The sequence below is a fragment of the Narcine bancroftii genome, chromosome 3 (assembly GCF_036971445.1).
Source record: "Narcine bancroftii isolate sNarBan1 chromosome 3, sNarBan1.hap1, whole genome shotgun sequence".
Classification (NCBI taxonomy): Eukaryota; Metazoa; Chordata; class Chondrichthyes; order Torpediniformes; family Narcinidae; genus Narcine; species Narcine bancroftii.
Window position 1 is genome coordinate 234563658 of NC_091471.1, and position 20032 is coordinate 234583689.

Below are 20032 nucleotides of genomic sequence, written 5' to 3' on the forward strand. Positions count from 1 at the left end.
TTCTTTAACCCCACTATCCCCTCCCCTTCCTGAGTTGCCCTTTATCCCTTGTCGGGCAACCACATCTCCCCTCTCCATTTGGATTTGCGAATTCACTCGCAAGCGTCAACTGATTTCGCAGTGACCGTAACTCCTCCCCACCCAGCCCCCCCAGAAAAGATTCTAATTTTCATACACAACAAAGGTCACTCTCTTAATTCCCTCCTTACTTCCTCTCTTCCCTTTCTTTCCCTTATTAATTCTTATCTATACTCTATATATTTTCTTTTAAATACGGATACACTCATGTACACACATATATATTTCTTTTTCTTTGGCTTGGCTTCGTGGACGAAGATTTATGGAGGGGGTAAAAGTCCACGTCAGCTGCAGGCTCGATTGTGGCTGACAAGTCCGATGCGGGACAGGCAGACACGGTTGCAGCGGTTGCAGGGGAAAATTGGTTGGTTGGGGTTGGGTGTTGGGTTTTTCCTCCTTTGTCTTTTGTCAGTGAGGTATATATATATATACCCATATACACACATACATATACATAAACATATACATATACATATAGTTCGTGGTCATTTTTACTCTCGTTACATGTCTTCATCTCTCTGTCTGTTTTGTAGTTGTTCTGCAAATTTTCGTGCTTCCTCCGGATCCGAGAATAGTCTGTTTTGCTGCCCTGGAATAACTATTTTAAGTACCGCTGGGTACTTTAGCATAAATTTATACCCTTTTTTCCATAGGATCACTTTTGCTGTATTAAACTCCTTTCTCTTCTTCAGGAGTTCAAAACTTATGTCTGGATAGAAAAAAACTTTTTGACCTTTGTATTCCAGTGGCTTTTTGTCTTCTCTTATTTTCTTCATTGCTTTCTCCAATATATTTTCTCTTGTTGTATATCTTAGGAATTTTACTAAAATGGATCTTGGTTTTTGTTGTGGCTGTGGTTTTAGGGGCTAATGTTCTATGTGCCCTTTCTATTTCCATTTCTTCCTGTAATTCTGGTCTTCCTAGGACTCTGGGGATCCAATCTTTTATAAATTCTCTCATTTTCTTGCCTTCTTCATCTTCCTTAAGGCCCACTATCTTTATATTATTTCTTCTATTATAATTTTCCATTATATCTATCTTCTGAGCTAACAGCTCTTGTGTCTCTTTAACTTTTTTTATTAGATTCTTCTAATTTCTCTTTTAAGTCCTCTACTTCCATTTCTACGGCTGTTTCTCGTTCTTCCACCTTGTCCACTCTTTTTCCTATATCTGACATGACCATCTCTAATCTATTCATTTTTTCTTCTGTACTTTTAATTCTTCTTTTTATTTCATTAAATTCTTGTGATTGCCATTCTTTTACTGATTCCATATATTCTTTAAAAAAAAATATATCCATTGTCTTGCCTTTCCCTTCTTCTTCCATTTCTCTGTGTTCTTCTTCTTCTTCTTCCTCCTCTGGGTTGGTCATCTGTTGTTTCCTTGATTTCTTTTTACTCTCTTCTTTCTTGTTCTTGTTGTTTTCTATGTTCTCTTCTTGTTGTTGTGCTTTAGCTGTCATTCTCAGCTGTGGAGATCGACTCCTCAGCTGGACCCCCCTCCCGTCAGTGTTTTTTTTGTCATGCGCGGTTGCGCACTTTTGCTTGGCTCCGCGAGCCATTTTTGTAGTCCCGAGCTCGGGACTTCGACTGACTTGAGGGAGTGGTCTTCTCTCTCCACAGCGGGCCTCCTCGGACAGGTAAGGCCTTCACCTTCTTCTTCCACGTCAATACTTGTTTACGCTTAATAGGATTATTCAATCCCTGGACATTAAAAGTTGCAAAGTTCAAATTAGACATTTTGGTAAAAATTCTTCTATAAAATATTACTCCCCTTTCTATCCTTAAATATTCTAAAGCCCCCCCCAAATAAAAATACCACAAAACAAAAAAAATTATATAAACTTCCCCTCAGTAAACTACTAAAAAGTAGTAACTCCCTAAAATCTGGGTGTGGTAAAACCTACTAGTGGCAGATGACTATCGGGTCTCAGTGCCATCTACACCCCCCGCAAATCAGACTTTCACAAAGTAATTATTCAGACATATTGAACCCAATGATTCCAATCCCAATGATTGTTCTGAGTCTTCAATATCAAGACTTTGCATCAATTCAACCTTATTTCCATGTTTCCCATTCTTTCCATTCCCATTTACTCTCCTTTTAGGTGATGATAATGGCGACCGTCCATTTCCTCACAAATTAGCAAAAATTAATGCATCGTGATTATTTTTAAAAAATTGAGACTAAAATTTCCATAAAATCTTTAAGTACAGCCATGTAACGAAAGGCAAACTTGTAACCCTTTCACCACAACACTTCTAAAAATTTCTTGACCCAAATCTGCACAGAAGAACACTGTTATTTTGAACCATCATTGGAGACTGGTTTTGCCGAGCCTTCTGCACCACAACTCATAATATCATTTCTCTATCTTGATATTTCAAACAACGAATCAAAACTGCCCTCGATGGTTGACCTGGAGGGTCCTGGAGAAGAAGGCTACCGGCCGGCCGCCCTGCCGTCCTGGTTCAAGTGGCCGCCAGTGCAAAATCAGATGCATTGCTCTCTACTTGGAATGGAATGGACTCGTCAATGGCATGGAGCGTTGCAGTGGCGATGTCCAGTTTGATGTGGTCGAAGGCCGCTCTGGCTTCAGTTGACGGGGGAAGGAGATGGTCTTGATAAGTGGCCGTGCCTTTTCGGCATAATGTGGAACTCATTGGACGTAGTACGAAAAGAAGCCCAGGCAGTGTCTGAGTGCCTTTTGGGTGTTGGGGGGGCGGGGGTGGCAGGTCCATGAGAGGACGCGTGCAGTCAGGGTCCGGCATTACCACACAACCTAGAATTGCGAGCCGAATGGTCCGGAAGACACACTTGTCGAAAGTGTAGGTCAAGTTCAGCTGAGTTGCTGTCTGAAAAAATTTCTCAAGGTTGGCATCATGATCCTCTGTGTCATGGCCGCAGATGGTGACATTGTTCAGATACGGGAAAGTAGCTGTTAGCCTGTTCTGGTCCACCATCCGGTCCAATTCCCGCTGGAAAACTGCGACGCCATTCGTGACCCCAAAGGGTACCCCGAGGAATTGGTATAGCCACCCGTTCGCTTGAAAGGTTGGTCTTCTTAGCGGATCGGCAGCTGGAGATAGGCTGAACGTAGGTCAATGGAGGAGAACACACAGTATTGGGCAACCTGATTCACCACATCCATGATCTGTGGGAGGGGCTACGCATCCAGAAGCATGAAGCGGTTGACTGTTGGCTGTAGTCAACCACCATCTGCAGCTTCTTCCCGTTTTTAACAACCACCACCTGAGCCCTCCAGGGACTTGAGCTGGGTTCGATAATGCCCTCGTCCAGCAGTCTTCGCACCTCGGTTGTGATGAATTTCCTGTCTTCGTAACTTTATTGCCAGCTTTTGGTGGCCACAGGTTTCCAGCCAGGGGTGAGGTTTGTGAAGGGTGCTGGAGGAGTGACCCGGAGGGTGGAGAGGCCGGGGCATGGGGGCTGATGGTGTGAAATATCGCTGGCAGTAGGCCTCCAGAGTGGAGTGGTTACAGACAGAGAGTGGGGAGTGGGGCCCCCCATAGTGCAGGGAAACAATTTGGAACTGGCACTGAAAATCCAGTCCCAGCAATACAGGTGCGCACAGTTGGGGGAGGACTAACAGTTTAAAATCAGTAAATGTGATGCCCTGGACTTTCAGGGTCACCATGTAATACCCCTTTATCCCAGTCGAGTGTGATCTGGTCGCCAATGAAATCTTTTGGTCAGTGGGGAGAATGACCAGTCCGCAATGGTGGGCCAGGTCTGGACGGATAAAACTCTCAGTTGACCCCGAGTCAAATAAGTAATTAGTACAGTGTCCATGCACTTTAATCAATGGCATCGCTTTTGTGAGGGGATGGGGGCAGTCCTAGTGCAGGGTCACTGATGCAGCAACCTGTGCTGGGGACTGTAGAGTCTTGCATGATGACGTCACGCAGCGATGGGCCTGAAGTGGACTACATGTGCGTGGTGACGTCACTGAAGCAGTCAGGCTGGAGCTGTTGGTGGCGAATGGGTGGGGCTGCTGCTTGCAGCCAGCTGGGGCTGTCGGGCTACCAACATTAAGTGCTGGGAGCCGCTGCTTGCAGTCGGTGGTGGGACAGTTAGTCAGGCAGTGGTCGACAGTACTGGCAGTGGGTACCAGGTCGATAGCATCGGTAGCGGCGGCAGGTACCTGGTCGGCGCGTCGGTAGCGGCGGTGGGTACCTGGTCGACGGTGTCGGTGGGTACCAGGTCAGAGGCAGCAGTAGAGGCGGCAGCAGGTACCTGGTCGTTGGCAGCAGTCACTGAAGTCAGAGCCAGGGTTAGAGCTGGGGCGGTCATCACTGGAGTTGGAGCTGAGACGACCGTCACTGAGGTCGGAACTGGAGCTGGGGCGGCCATCATTTGAGTCGGAGGTGGAGTGGCTGTTATCGGGGTCGGGGCCGGGGCCGGGGCCTGGGCCTGGGCCTGGGCCTGGGCAGCTGCTACTTCGTGTGAGCAGTCCAAGCGGGCCAACATCATCGTAGCGAGGGTGGAGGGTCCCTTCTGCATGCAGTGCCTGTCCCGTGACATCAGGCGCTGTCGCACGATCGAGCCCTTGCTCTCATTGGACAAGAGCTCTGATGAAGAGAAGTTTGAATAACGGGATGGTGGTTGGGCCTCACACGAGGCGCTGTGTTTAGTGGTGGCCATTTTGGATCGACAGACTGCAGCAAAGTGGCCGATTTTAAGGCACTTCTGGCACCTGGCTTTCCTTGCCGGACACTGGGACCAGCTGGGCTTGTCCCTCCCACAGAAGTAGCACTTCAGGGTCGCATCAAGCAGGATAGTGGCGGCAGCCAAGCTATCGGAGGGCTGTGGGGTAGTAGGGTTAAGAGCAGGAATCCTACTCACTTCATAGCATGGGGTCCAGCCCTGAGAGTAAGCATCCATACTTAAGACCACATCCTCCATTGTCTCTGCGATCCGGGTCGTGTCCTCTAGGTTTTCTCCCCTGTGCTCTAGCAGGCACCGCCTCACCTCATTCAATTGGACCCCAGCCACATAAGCATCCTGAATGAGATCATCGGTGATCTCAGCTGCAGTTCTGTCTGTGCAGGCACAGGCTCTGCCCAATAACCTTAGTACCTGGAGGTAAGCTCCATAGAACTCACCGGGCAGTTGCCTCCTGGTCGCTAGCTTGTACCGGGCATAGACCCTGTTCACAGGTCGCTCGTAGTGTTCTTTCAGCACTTTCATGGCTGCTGTGTAGGTGGCTGTGTCCTGGGTGCTCTCGTAGACCCTTGGGGACACCATAGACATCAATACTAGCAGTCGATGGCCGTCCTCCTCCACGGCAGGGTCAGAGAGCTGTAGGTAAGCCTCGAAACACCTCACCCAGTGCCTGAAGTCATTCAGGGCAGTAGCTGACTGTGGGTTGATGTTGAGGCGTTCCGGTCGCAGCATTTGCTCCATCCCTATAAAAGTTTTTTGTTAATAAAATTGTAGTGCACATCGAAAGAATCAAAGATTTGTTGATCCGAACCAAGGCTTTTATTAACAAAAGACTGGAGCGTATCACATATAGGTCGACCAGTCCAAAATGATCTGGGTCTGGCTAGGAGCATCCCTTTAAGACCTGCCAGTAGACGTGGCTACATTCTCAGTCAATCACAGCCATCCTATACTACAATATACACATATATACATCAGTGATAGAATCCATACTATCACACTGCCTTCCTGGTTGAGGGTAGCGGCCAGGGCTACGTCCAAAGCATCACTTTTCACTTGGAAATATACATTCTCTTCCACCGCGTGCATGGCAGCTTTCGCAATGTGGTTCCGGAGGTAGTTGAAAGCCGCTTGGGTTTCTGCCGAGAGGGGGAAATTAGTGACTTTTAAGAGAGGGTGAACCTTATCATCGTATTGATGGATCTACTGGGTGTAATATGAGAAAACCCCCAGGCATCTCCTCAAAGCCTTTATGGTCCCAGGGATGGGGAGCTCTAATCAGGGCCTATTATGCCATTCTCCACCATGTACGCAAGGATAGCCAGACATTTAGTCCTGAACATGCACTTGTCAGAGTTATGAGGTTCAGGGCTTTCGCCGTGTGGAGAAAACTCTGGAGGTTGGTGTCATGGTCTTCCAAGCTGTGGCCACAGATGGTGATGCTATCGAGGTAGGGGACAGTAGCCTTCAACCTATACTCATCCATCATTCTGTCCATCTGCCTCTGGAAGTTAAAACCCCATTAGTAATACCGAAAGGGACCCTCAGGAATTGATAGAGATAGCTATTTGCCTCAAATGTGGACGGTCCTTGGAACGGATTGGCAGCTGGTGATAGCAGATTTCAGGTCAATGGTCGAATAGACCTGATACTGTACAATATCATTCACCATATCCAAAATATGAGGGAGGGGATATGCATCCATGAGTGTGTACCAATTAATAGTCTTGCTTTAGTCAATCACCAGACTGGGTTTGTTTGATCCCCTTTACCACTACCACTTGCGCTCTCCTGGTGCTAGGTTTGATGATTCCCCTCCTCCAGCAGACGTTCAGTCTCTGACTTTATAAACTCTCGGTCTTCTGTGCTGTACCTTCTTCTCTTAGTAGCAACGGGCTTGCAGTCAGGGGACAGATTCGGGAAGGGGGGGGGGGGTCAATATTCAGTGTGGATTCAGAGAGGCTGCTTGTGGGTTCTGATTTTAGAGGCCCTCCGTTCCAAACCATTACGGGGGGAGGTGACCAGAAAACTCCAGTCATGCTTTTAAGGTGACACAGGAAGTCCAGACCCAACAATACTGGAGCACACAATTCATCAGGTATATACAGGCAAATCTTACAGAACTCCCCACCATCAAACAACAAACGTACTATACAATGTTGTTGAACACACGTAGAATGCGACTGAGACACAAGGAATATGCAATAATTGGAAGGATGCATCTTTAGGTTGCATCCTTGCACAGTCCATGAGTCTGTGAAGCTTTTAGCAGAGCCCGTGTTGATTAGGAATTTAGTGGAATGTCCGTTTACCTTCACGGTCACTATGAGTTTCTGAGGTCTGTCCTGATCTAGGACCATTGAGGCAAGCTCCCTGGAGACTCCATACTCCTCAGTCGAGTGGCCCCCATCGTCTTGGGCTACCCTGCGTGGGAAAGATGGCATCAACCACATGATGTGGCAAGATGGCCGCCCTCCTTCTTCCTCTGATGATGATAGTGTTGAGATTGAATTTGGGTTGTGGCAAGATGGCCGCTGAGCCTTTTAACGCCATTTTCTCACCACCACCCTCCATCAGCCACTGGTGCAGAAAGTGGGTTCAGGTGAATTCGGGCCAGACGGCTTGGGGCTGGATTTGGATCCAGGAGCAGTGCAGGCCGTGGACTTCCCCTCGTGCAGCAAACCCTCACCCAATGTCCTTTCTTGCCACAGCTGGAACACGCTGAGTCTCTTGCTGGGCAACGAGATCTTGCAGCAGAAAAAGTGCACTCGGGAAGTGGCAACCATTAGGGCAGGGGTAGCGGGAGCAGCTGGTCCTTGGAAGGGCTCACCTGGGTGGGTGAGCTCTCTGGCTTTGAGGTCATCATTCTCAAGCTTTGCCTGTTCCAGCGATTTGGCCAGCTCGAACATGACTAGCCAGGTCCTTCTTTCCCAATTCGAGCAGTCACTGCCTCATGTATCTCGAGCGGACCCCACGGCTAGAGTGTCCCGATCTGTTCTTCCTCACGAATGTGGCCCGTAGCTACTTTGTACCTCCACTTCTTGGCAAACATCCATAGATCCAGCAGGAAGTAATAGATGGTCTCTCCTGTCTGCTGGTGACGTAAAGCGAGTCGATGCCTCGCTAAAACCTCATTCTGTGACTTCAGGTATCAAGCCCTCAACGCCTTGATAGCAGCATCATGTGTAGTGGAGTCCCTAATAACTGCATACCCTTTCGTTGCTACCCTCGAAATGAATGCGGACCTCCTGAGTTCATCGGGTTGGAAGACGTCTCTGGTCACGTTCAGGTAGGTCTGGAGGCAGTCTAGCCAGTACGTGAACTCCTCAGCCGCGTCGGGGTACAGAGGGTCTATTAGCAACATCCCTGGCTAGAGTCGCGCTTCCATCATTAGGGAATAAGCTAATAAAATTGTAGCGTGAATAAAAGCTCTCACAATCGGAGGGAGAACAAATGTTTTTATTAGCTCGTAACTAAGGGTAGGGTTTAACAGTGGTCTTCAGAAGGGTTCTGGGTTTAGACGGGAAACCAGGGTTAGATGTGTGCAGAGTCGGGAGGCAGGGGTGGAGCCAGGAGGCGGGGTCAGTTATCAGTACAATACCCTCCCAGTGAATCCCAGTTGAGTGCAGGGAGCGAGGGGGGAAAAAGTGGAGAGGGAGGGGGAGAGAGAGGGAGAGGGTGGGGGGGAGAGACAACAGATCTGTGTCAGATGATTGAGTGGAAGGCGAGATGGTTGTCCATCAGTTTCTTTGCGGCAGTGTTTGATGTTCCAAGTTCATTACCGTCTGACTCTACAAGTGTAACCCGATGACACAGCATTCCTCTGCACCTCGGTGTACACAGAATACATCACATATCTTCATCATGTGGCCTACAACATTGTGCCAACTGATACAAACTGACTCCACGGTCTCCCCTTTTCCCTCCCTCACACCCACAACCCTTTGTTTTTCTTCCATCCTTGTGCCTAAGAATCCTTTCAATGCCCCCAACATTCCAGCCTCCACCACCATTCCCAGCAAGGCGTTCCATGCCCACACTACTCTGTGTAGAAAATAAATGTACCCTTGAACTTCCCTCCCTTCATTTTGTATACACATCTTCTGGTGTTTGCTGACCCTGCCCTGGGAAACAGGTGCTGGCTGTCCACCCTGTCTCTGCCTCTCATAATCGTGTAGACCTTTATCAAGTCTCCTCTCATCCTTCTACACTCCAAAGCGAACCTTGCCTTATCAGACTTGTTTCCCAATCCAGGCCACGTCCTGGTCAGTCTCCTCTGCCCCCTCTCCACAGCTTCCAAATCCTTCCTGTAATGAGGTGACCAGAACTGAACACAGTGTTGTCTCACCAGAGATTTGTAGAGTTGTAACGTGACCTCTCTATTCCTGAATTCAATCCCCCTATTAATAAAGCCCAACATCCCATAGGCCTTCATAACTCTCCAATCAAACTGTGCGGTGTCCTTGAGGGATGTATGGATTTGGACGCCAAGGTCCCTCTGTTCCTCCACATTGTTGAATATCTGACCATTAACCCTGGACTCAGCCTTGTGGATTGTCCGTCCAAACTGCATCACGTCACACCGATCCAGACTGAACTCCACCTGTCACTTCTCCGCCCAACTCCCCAGCCTCTCCATATCCTGCTGTGGCCTTCGACAGCCTTCTATGCTGTCCACACCACATCCAATCTTCGGATTCACCTCCTTGACTCACTGTCCACATCTCTCCCCTTCATGTCCAAATCCTATTACAGGAGGTGCCATGGATCCATTATCAAACACTGAATAAATATTCGCACAGGTGCGCAAGATGGGTTTTCTCCCACAGATCGACACAAACGAAAGGGTGAATGAGGGGAGGCATTTGTGCAGAGGTTGAGGTATTCAGAGGGGTGGAGATTTAGAAAGCATTACTGCTCTCTAGAGAATGGTGGGGGGGAGAGAGAAGAGGAGAGAGGAGGAGAGAGAAGGGGGAGAGAGGAGAGGTAGGAGGAGGAGGGAGGGGAGAGAGGAGGGAGAGAGGGGGAGAGAGGGGAGAGAGGGGAGGAGAGAGAGGGGAGGGGAGAAAGAAGGGAAAGGAGAGAGGAGGAGAGAAGGGGAGAGAGGAGGAGAGAGAATGAGAGCGGAGAGGGAAGGGGAGAGGGAGAGAGGAGGAAATGGGGAGAAAGAGGGGAGAGGGAGAGAGGAGGAGAGAGGGGGAGAGAAGGGGGAGAGGAGGGAGAGAGGAGGAGAGAAGGAAGGGGAGAGAGAGGGGAGGAGAGAGAGAAGGGGAGAGAAGAGGGGGAGAGAGAGGGAGAGAGAGAAGGGGGAGAATGGGAGAGAGGGGAAGAGAGGAGAAGGAGAGAAAAGGGAAGAAAGGGAGAGAGAGGAGGAGAGGGGAGAGGGGAGAGGGAGAGAGGAGGAGAGAGGGGGAGGGAAGGGGAGAGAGGAGGGAAGAGGAAAGAGGAGGGGAGAGGAGAAGAGGGGGAGAAAAGGGGAGGGGGAGAGAGAAGGAGGGAGAGAGGGGGAAAGGGGGAGAGAGAGGAGGAAAGGGGAGAGAGGAGAAAAGGGGGAAGGGAAGGAAGAGAGGGGGTTGAGGGGGAGTGAGAGAGGGAGAGAAAGAGAGGGAGAGAGGGGAAGAGCTGAAAATGGGGGATAGGGACAGAGAGGATGAAGGAAGGAGAGAGGGGAGCGAGGTGGGGGAGAGATGGGGGCAGAGACTGGAGAGAGATGGTGAGTTATGGGGAAGAGAGAAAGGGGTAGGGGAGAGTGGGGCGAGATAGGCAGGTGAGAAAGGAGGTTGACAGAGAGGGTGGAGGAGTAAGAGAGGGGAAGGGAAGGGGGTGGGAGGGAGAGAAGGGGAGAGCAAGTTTTGAGGAGGTGAGAGAGAGGGGTGGAGGCTGAGGGAGAGAGGGAGAAGGGGTGCGGGGGTGAGGAGGGGGTTTAAACAGGGGGATGGGGAGTGAAGGGGGTTACAGGGACAGGGAGGGGGGTTTGAACAGAGGAACGGAGAGTGGAGGGGGTTACAGAGAAAAGGAGGGGTGTTTGAACAGGGGGACGAAGAGTCGAGGGGGTTACAGAGACAGGGAGGAGTGTTTGAACAGGGGGCCGGGGAATGGAGGGGGTTACAGACACAGGGAGGGGGTTTGAACAGGGGGATGGGAAGTGGAGGGGTTTACAGAGATAGGGAGGGAGGTTTTGAACAGGGGGACGGGGAGTGTGGTTTGAACAGGGGGACAAGGAGTGGAGGGGTTACAGAGACAGGGAGGGGGGGTTTGAACAGGGGATGGAGAGTCGAGGGGTTACAGAGAAAAGGAGGGGTGTTTGAACAGGGGGACGAGGAGTCGAGGGGGTTACAGAGACAGGGAGGAGTGTTTGAACAGGGGGCCGGGGAATGGAGGGGGTTACAGACACAGGGAGGGGGTTTGAACAGGGGGACGGGAAGTGGAGGGGTTTACAGAGATAGGGAGGGAGGTTTTGAACAGGGGGACGGGGAGTGTGGTTTGAACAGGGGGACAAGGAGTGGAGGGGTTACAGAGACAGGGGGGGGGTTGAACAGGGGGACGGGGAGTGGAGGGGGTTACAGACACAGGGAGGGACTTTGAACAAGGGGACGGGGAGTGGAGGGGGTTACAGAGATGGGGAGATTTTGAACAGGGGATGGAGAGTGGAGGGGGTTAAAGACTCAGGGAGGGGGTTTGAACGGGATGGGGAGTGGAGGGGGTTACAGACACGGGGGGTGGTTTTGAACAGGGAGTTGGAGAGTGGAGGGGGTTAAAGACACAGGGAGGGTGTTTGAACAGGGGGACGGAGAGTGGAGGAGGTTAAAGACACAGGGAGGGGGTTTGAACAGGGGGAATGGGAGTGGAGGGGGTTACAGACAGGGAGGGGGTTTTGAACAGGGGTCGGGGAATGGAGGGGGGTTACAGACAGGGAAGGGGTTTTGAACAGGGCACGGGAACGAAGGGGGATGTTATACACAAGGAGAGAGAGTGACTGGTTGCTCCACATCCGATTTAAAACCCTCAGGAATTCCTTCCAGCCCTCAAGTTCGTCACTTCACCACTGAGGGAGTTCCCCGACTGTTCTCATCTACGTCAGGACGTATGAGAGAGAAACCCTTCCGTGCAGTTCGGAACGTGGCACTGAGATGACTGAGCACGACTGGGTCTGTTCAAAGGTCAGGTCATGCAAACACTGCATTAACCCGTCACTGCCTCGGTCATCCAGACCCACGCTCCATCTTTCTCCCTGACATGAATCAGTATTTGTCATGAACAAGAAATTCTTTGTTCTGCAGCAGCCTCACAGGGGAAACATTTAGATAAAACCTCCTTGGAAAATAAACAAAAATCTTGGAAGAAAAGATCAAACTGAGGCTGTGTCATTGGTTCATGGATCTTTCCGGAATCTGGTGGCAGGGGGGAAGAAGCTGTCCTTGTGCTCATCTTCAGGCTCCAGGACCTTTTCCCCAATGGTTGCAGAGTGAAGAGGGCCTGGCCTGGGTGGGGGGGTCTTTGAGGATAGAGGCTGCTTTTTGAAGACCCCTCCCCATATCGATGTCCTCGATGGAGTGAGGTCTGGTGCCTGTGATGTCGCAGGCCGAGTGAACGACCCTCTGGAGTTTATTCTTGTCCTGAGATTTGGTGTCTCTGTTCCAGTCAGTGACGAAACCAGCCAGAATGCTCTCCATGGTCCACCTATAGAGATTTACGCGAGTTTTCAGTGACAGACCGAATCTCCTCAGACAACTCACAAAGTCTAGCCGCTGGCCAGCCTTCTTCGTGATAACGTGGAGGCTCCAGGACAGATCCTCGGAGACTGTGACTCCCCCAGGAATTTGGAGTCTTTGACTCTTTCCACTGCCGAGCCCTCGATGAGGACTGGGTCGTGTTCCCCGACTCCCTCCTGACCCAGTTCAAACAGAAATTTCTTCAGCCAGAGGATTGCGGATTTGTGGAGTTCATTGCCGCATAGGCCCAATCGTTGAGGGAGATTGACTGGTATTGAATTAGTCAGGAGATCAATTTAACTTACTTCATTTACTGCTTGGTTACTTGTGATTGGGGTGTTTTAAAAAAATTTGGGTTTGTTCCTGGGAGGCCCGGAACAGCCCAATAAAAAGGGGGTCGACTTATACACCAGATTTACCCTTAAAATTAGGATGAAAAATGGAGGTCGACTGATATGCTGAAATATATGGTAATTACAATGTACCCTAGAATCAAAATGAACATCACAACTAATGATAAAGAAGCAGACAGAATTCAATATTATCTTTCGTTCCTTCAGAAAAAAACCAAAAGAAAAATGACTGTTATTAACTGATCCTAAATCTATTACCCCACCCCCAAAGATAAAAAGCCACTGGGATGGTTGAAAGGGTAATAGTAACATTGGTGAAAGGTCCTTTATGTAAATAAGTAAGTTCAGGAAGAGACTCCAAACAAAACAGTAAACCACAACATTAAACATTAAACATTAAAGTACTCAATAAAAATGTGCACCTTTTATTAAACTTAACCAGTTTTCAAAACATTACATCTAATCTTCTCGAGGTTCAAACACGATGAGATTTAGGTCATGTTTATATATGATTAGAGGTTATTTTTTCCAAAATAGTTATAACGAATTACAGATATGACTTACAGTTTCTGTACAATAGTTATATTACAGAATGTTTTATTTAGTTGGTGTAAATGTCCCCTTTTTGTCTGTATGTTTTTTATTAAGACCAGTAAAAATATTTTAAAATGGAAAAGAGTGTGGGGGAGAGGGGGCGGGGGGAGAGAGGTGGAGGGGAGAGAAAAAGGGAGAGAGGGATGGGAGAGAGAGGGGGAGAGAGGTAGAAGAGGGAGGGAGAGGGAGAGGTAGGAGAGGGAGGGGGAAGAGAGGGGATAGGGGAGAAATAGGAGAAAGAGAGGGGGGGAGAGATTGGGAGAGAGGTAGGGGAGAGGGGGAAGAGAGAACGGGGAGGGGGTGAGAGAGGTGGGGGAGGGAAAAAGGGGAGAGAGAGGGGAGGAGAGGAGGGAGAGAATGGGTGAAAGAGGGTGAAGAAGGAGGGGGAGAGAGGGGGGGAGGGTTGTGGTACAGCAACAGAGCTGGAAGTTTGCCCTTCCCTTCTGAGAGGCCTGGACATCCCACATTCCAGCCTCTTAGTGAACCTTGGCGTAAACACCACACCTCACCGCTCCCTGATTCTCTCTGCTCCAAGTTTTCCTCTGCCTGCTCTTTCTCTCCCTCTCAGTCTCTTACTCACTCTCCTGTCCCTATTCCCCGCACTTCATCTCTCCCCAAACACTGGAGCAACCCCACACTCCCCGGGGCTGGAACTGAGGGAGCTGCACTGTCGGGGGGAGATGTATATACTCCAGGACCGGAATCCATAATCCAGGCCCACCCTCCCTGGGCCGGGACTGAGGGAGCCATACTGTCAGGGGAGATGTATATACTCCGGGACCGGGGCATATTACCCTCCCCTTCAGATTCTGGTAATCTGTTTTTCTGTTGAAAATTCTGCGGTCATATTTCTGGGAACTGGGTTTTTTTTATAGTTGTTATTTGTGACAGTTCCTTAATTCTTGGAATGCTGATTTGGTGTTGTCAGGTCCAACACAGTCAGCAATTCCGGCAGGTTGTACTCGGGAAACAGGCATTGGCCGTCCACCCTATCTACGCCTTTCCTAACTTTGTGGGCCTTTATCAGGTTTTCCCTCATCCTTCTTTTAACCTGGCCTCATGACACATGTTCTCCAAACCAGGCACTGTCCTGGTGAATCTCCTCTGCCCCCTCTCCATCGCTTCCCCATCCTTCCTGTAATGAGGCGGCCAGAACCGGACACCTGATGCCTCTTGAACTGAATTCCTCCCCCACCCCCCCCCACCCCAAGTAATGAAGCCTGGCATCCCCAAGGCCTTCGCACTGACCTGTGCGGTGGTGGCCTTGAGACCAATGGCACCTTTTCAGCCCGACAGCCACGGGTGCAGCGCTGCCAGAGGTTGGGCCCACTCGGGGCCAGTGCTCGACTCAATGGCCGTCTTCACGACCTGTAATCCCCCACGCTCTGCCAGCATCAGAGAAACCCGAGTTGTAAAATGTGATGGGAAACCCGGAGGCCGATGGCAGCCGAACAAATAGATCTCGAGAGCATGGATGCGCCAAGGCGTCTCAATAGCGACTTGTGGCCATTGACAGGATTCAAGTCATTTTGGGTTTTGATTTTTTTTTGTGTGGTCAACCAATGTTGCGCTCTGATCGGCTGCTGCCAGCTGGACACACTTCCTGAGACCGATCCTACCCATAACCCTTTGCAGGTCGGTCGGTGAGGTTGGCGGCCGTTCCAGTCGACTGTTAATAAAAGCCTGATAGTTCCACAACTCCATTCCTCAGTCCATTATCAAGATGTCCTTTCGGGACATCAGACCTGTGAGACCAAAGGGAATCGGTTACAGTCATGAAGCAAACAGATCAAGTTCTCGACCTTTAACGCTCAACTTCTCAGACCCTCCCACCGAGAACCATTCAAACTCCTGGAATGCAGCATTTTTTAAAATGAAAAACTGGATTCAAACCTCTTTCCCGTGTTGGCCTGCTGGGATGTTGGATGGGACGGGAGTTTTCCAGTTGTCGAGATCCTAAACCAAGCTCTGTGCAGGGGTCAGGGAGGGGGCAGCTCTGTGAAGCTGGTGCCCCCTCCGGCCCTCGGATACTGCCCGGCTTCGTGGGGCTGGCTGTCGGCGGAACTCCTGAGAGCATTTTGAAGAGCTGCCACGAGACTGGCCGCCAGATTTAGGGCAAGAACACCAGGCGTTGGAAGCAAGGGGAGAGGAAGGAGGAGGGGTGGGTTAAACAGTTGATTAATCTGAACAACTTGTCAAGCCTCATATTTCACTATATAACACTTATTGTGGAAACAGGCCATCTTGGCTCCTCTGTTCTGCACCGATTTAAGTGAAACTCCTCTAGTCCCACCCACCCGCTCCCTGTCCATAACCCTCCAATCCCTCACATCCATATACTCATCCAACCTCCTCTTAAATGACCAAATTGACTCTGCCGCAACCACCTCTTCCAGAAGGTCATTCCACTCAGCCACCCCTCTCTGAGTGAAAAAGCTTCCTCTTCTAAACTTTTGCCCCCTAACCCTTAGCTTATGCCCCCTCATTCCAATCTCTCCTACCCTCAAGGGGAAGAGCCTATTCACATCTACTCTGTCTATCAATCTTAAATACCTCGATCAAATCCCCCCTCAACCTTCTACGCTCCAATGAATAAAGACCCAGTCTTCCCAATCTTTCTCCGTATTCAATCTTGTTAAGTATTTCCGTGATACCGAGTTCAAACTATTTTAAAGAGCACATTTTAACGTGCAGTTTGTATCTATGAACCGAGTTTACCCAGATGTTATCCATAGTGCAATGGCTTGTAAAGATCAAGGTTCACTTATTGTCATGTAACACTACATCTAGAATGTAACGGGCATGAAATTCTTTAGCTTTTGTCCACTGTAAGGCAGGCAGAGAGTTGCTACTTGGTCCAACAACCACCCCCCCACCCCCACCATGCAGAAACCTACAGCACCTGGCATTCCCAGGCAGTCTCCCCTCCAAGTACCGACTAGGCCTGAGCCTGCGCAGCTTCCCAGATCAGACTATCTCGGGCATATTCAGGCTGTTAGGGGCTCGTACACCAAACCCCATCACATTAAGGTGAGTGGACAGTAACCCAGGGTGCGGGCCTGCTGAAATCAGGCCGAGCGAACCTCCAGCCCATGCACCCATTCCTGCATACTATCACTTTGTATATAATAGGCACCTTTTTAGAATCACAATCTACTGTCACGAACAAGTCCTGAAATTTAATGTTTTGCGGCAGAATCACAGGGCAAACATTCATATATATAACATTACTATAAAATAATAATGCACGAAAAGTCAGGCGCAGGGTCTGTGGTTCATGGATCATTTCAGAATCTGGTGGCAGCGGAGAAGAAACCGTCCTTGTGCTTGACTTCAGGCTCCTGGACCTTCTCCCCGATGGTAGCAGAGTGAAAAGGCCCTGGCCTGGGGGGGGTGATGGATCTTTGAGGATAGAGGCTGCTTTATGAAGACCCCACCTCACGTCGATGTCCTTGATGGAGTGAGGACTGGTGCTCGTGATGTCACAGGCTGAGTGAACGACCCTCTGGAGTTTATTCTTGCCCTGAGAGTTGGCAATTCCGTACCAGGCAGTGACGGAACCGGCCAGAATGTTCTCCATGGTCCACCTGTAGTGGTTTATGAGAGACTTCAGTGATGGACCGAATTTCCTCAGACACCTCACAAGGTCTACCCGCTGGCCAGCTGCTCCGTGATGGCATCGACATGGAGGCTCCGGGATCGATCCTCAGGAATTTGAAGTTCATGACCCTCTCCACTACTGAACCCTTCGACTCCCTCCTGATGTCCACAATCATCTCCTTGGTTTTGCTGATGTTGAGAGGAAGGTTGTTGTCGTGACCCCATTCAACAAGCTGATCCATCTCCCTCCTGTACTCTTCCTCGTTGCCGTCTGCAACTCTGCTGATGTCTGTGGTGTTGTCGGCAAACTTGTAGATGGGATTGTGTCTGGCCACACAGTCGTAGGTGTAGAGTAGGGGTCTCCAAAGTTGTTGAGTCCCTACGTGCCTTGCAGCAAGGTTAGAGGGGTGGGGGTTGGGCAGGGGCTGTACTCTGCAGAATGTTCCTGCAATGAAGCTGAAACTGGCCATTATTAGGGTGGTCCAGCATTTCTCATCCCTGGATTGCTGGGTTGTTGGGTCAGGAGGAACAATTGATTGGTGTTCATCTGTTGGGCTGGTAGGGACCGAAGGGGTCTGTGAGCTGTTCAGTCTAAATCAGCGGGTCTCAACCTTTCTCTTCCCACTCACATCCCACTTTTAAGTCATCCTGATGCCATCGATGCTCTGTGATCAGTTAGGGGTTGCTTCAGGTGGTCTGTGGGTGGGAAGGGAAGGTTGAGGATCACTGCTCCAGACCCAATTGTTTACTGAAATATTTTGATTGAGAAAAATGGTCATTGTCCCATTTCCTTTGGAGTTCTGAAACCGGACACATCACAGGTCAATGAGGGGTGGGTGATTAAAACAGTGGTTCTCAACCTTCCCACCCACAGACCACCCTTACTAATCACAGAGCACCAATGGCAGAGGGATTACTTACAGTGGGATGTGAGTGGGAAGAAAAAGGTTGAGAACCACTGTATTATAAGTAATTTGTAGATTGGAGGCGTTGTGGACGGTGATGACGGGTTTCAAGGTTCGCAGAGGGATCTGGACCAGATGAAAAGATGGAGTTTAATGCAGATAAATGTGAGGTGTTGCATTTTGGAAGGATAAACCAAGAAAGGATGTACACAGTGAACGGTTAGGCACTGAAGAGTGTGGTAGAACAGAGGGATCTGGGAATGCAGACACATAATTCCCTGAAAGTGGCATCACAGGTGGGTAGGGTTGTAAAGAGAGCTTTTGGCATCTTGGCCTTCAATCAAAGTATTGAGTACAGGAGTCAGACGCTATGGTGAGGTTGTATAAGATGTTGGTGAGGCCAAATTTGGAGTATTGTGTGCAGATTTGGTCATCGAACTTCAGGAAGGATATCAGTGAGATTGAAAGAGGGAAGAGAAGATTTACTCAGATATTCCTGGACTTCAGGAGTTGAATTGCAGGGTAAGATTAAAAGGTTCGGACTTTATTCCTTGGAACGAAGAAGAACGAGGGGAGATTTGATCGAGGTTTACAAAATTATGAGGGGTGTATGAGTAGGATCCTTTTAATTCTTTTAGGAGAGATAAATACGAGAGGACATGGCTTCAGGGTGAAAGGTTTCAATCAGTGATTCTCCACCTTTCTCTTCCCACTCACAGACCACTTTACGTAATCCTGATGCCATCAGGGCTCTGTGATCAATAAGGGGTTGCTTCAGGTGGCCTCTGGCTGAGAACCACTAGTCTAAATGCAGAACGGATGGCGTGTGTTTTTGGATTGGTATTTGTTTTTTCCGTGAGTACGTTATTTAATGACAGTAGCTGTATCTGACAGAGTGGGGGAGGGGGGGCAGTTATTGTTGCAATCCACCGGGCTCTTCGTATCAAGGTCCATCTTTACATCCAAGTTCGAAGGCTGGAGTCCTCTATAAGCTGGCGTTACCGACTTAATGCATCCTTGGGTCCTGTTGGTACACCCAGTGGCTTGTCATTAAAAGTCAAACTTTTTACATCGAGTGTCCTCAGCCCCCTCCCTCTCCTTATCTATCCCTTTCATAATTTTAAATGCTCCTGTCTTATCACAACATCTAGATTTATGAAAGGGGTAGATAAGAGAGAGGCAGGAAAATGGTTTTCACTGGTAGGTGAGACCCAGAACCAGGGAATACAGCCTCAAAAATCAGGGGAGTTGATTTGAGACAGATATGAAGAGAAATTGTTTTTCCCCAGAGAGTCGTGAATCTGTGGAATTCTCTGCCCAGGAAAGCAGTTGAGGCGACTTCATTAAACACATTTAAGGTTCAGTTACATGAAAAAGGAATTCAGGGAGATGGGGAAAAGGCAGGTCAGTGGAGTTGAGTCAATGATCAGATCAGCCCTGGCAGAGCAGGATCAATGGGTCGGATGGCCGACTCCTGCTCCTGTTTCCCTGTTAAACCCCCCATCCACCCCCACCCCATGACTCCAGAGCTGTTCGTTCTCGCCTACAGCCGTGGAGGCCGGATCGTTGGGGAGGTTGGTAGGAATAGGGGAAAAGGCCAGAACTTGGAGCGAGAAGTGAGAACAGTTTAGCTCAGGGTGGAGCAGTCTCAATGGGCCAAATGGTCCACTTCTGTTCCTTTATCTTGTGGACTCTTTAAGAAAAGAAACCTGGAAACAGCAGTTGATTTAAGTTTCACTGGTAGTCGGCAAAGACCTGCAGTTTAACGCAACGTCTTCCGTCCACTTCCACAAAGTCGTGATGAAGGAACTCAAGGGTGACCAGTGTCTGTGATGCATGTTGGCCAAAGTGCTTGCGGCCTTCTATGCTGGCGCTTCACCTGGGTTAGGCAGAGCGAGGTCCACGCTGTGGAGGATCCTGCCGTTAACAATTCAAACTTTCCAAAACGTATCACCTCTCCCTACCCGGATTGAAGAACCCCATTGGCCAGTTCTGCGCCCAGGTCCCCACCCTGTTGTAGCCTCACGCATGGTCCTCAGTGCCTCCAACCTCCATTAGAACTGTTGGCGGTGCCTTCTCTCTGCGCCCCAGGACACTCTCCCCCCTG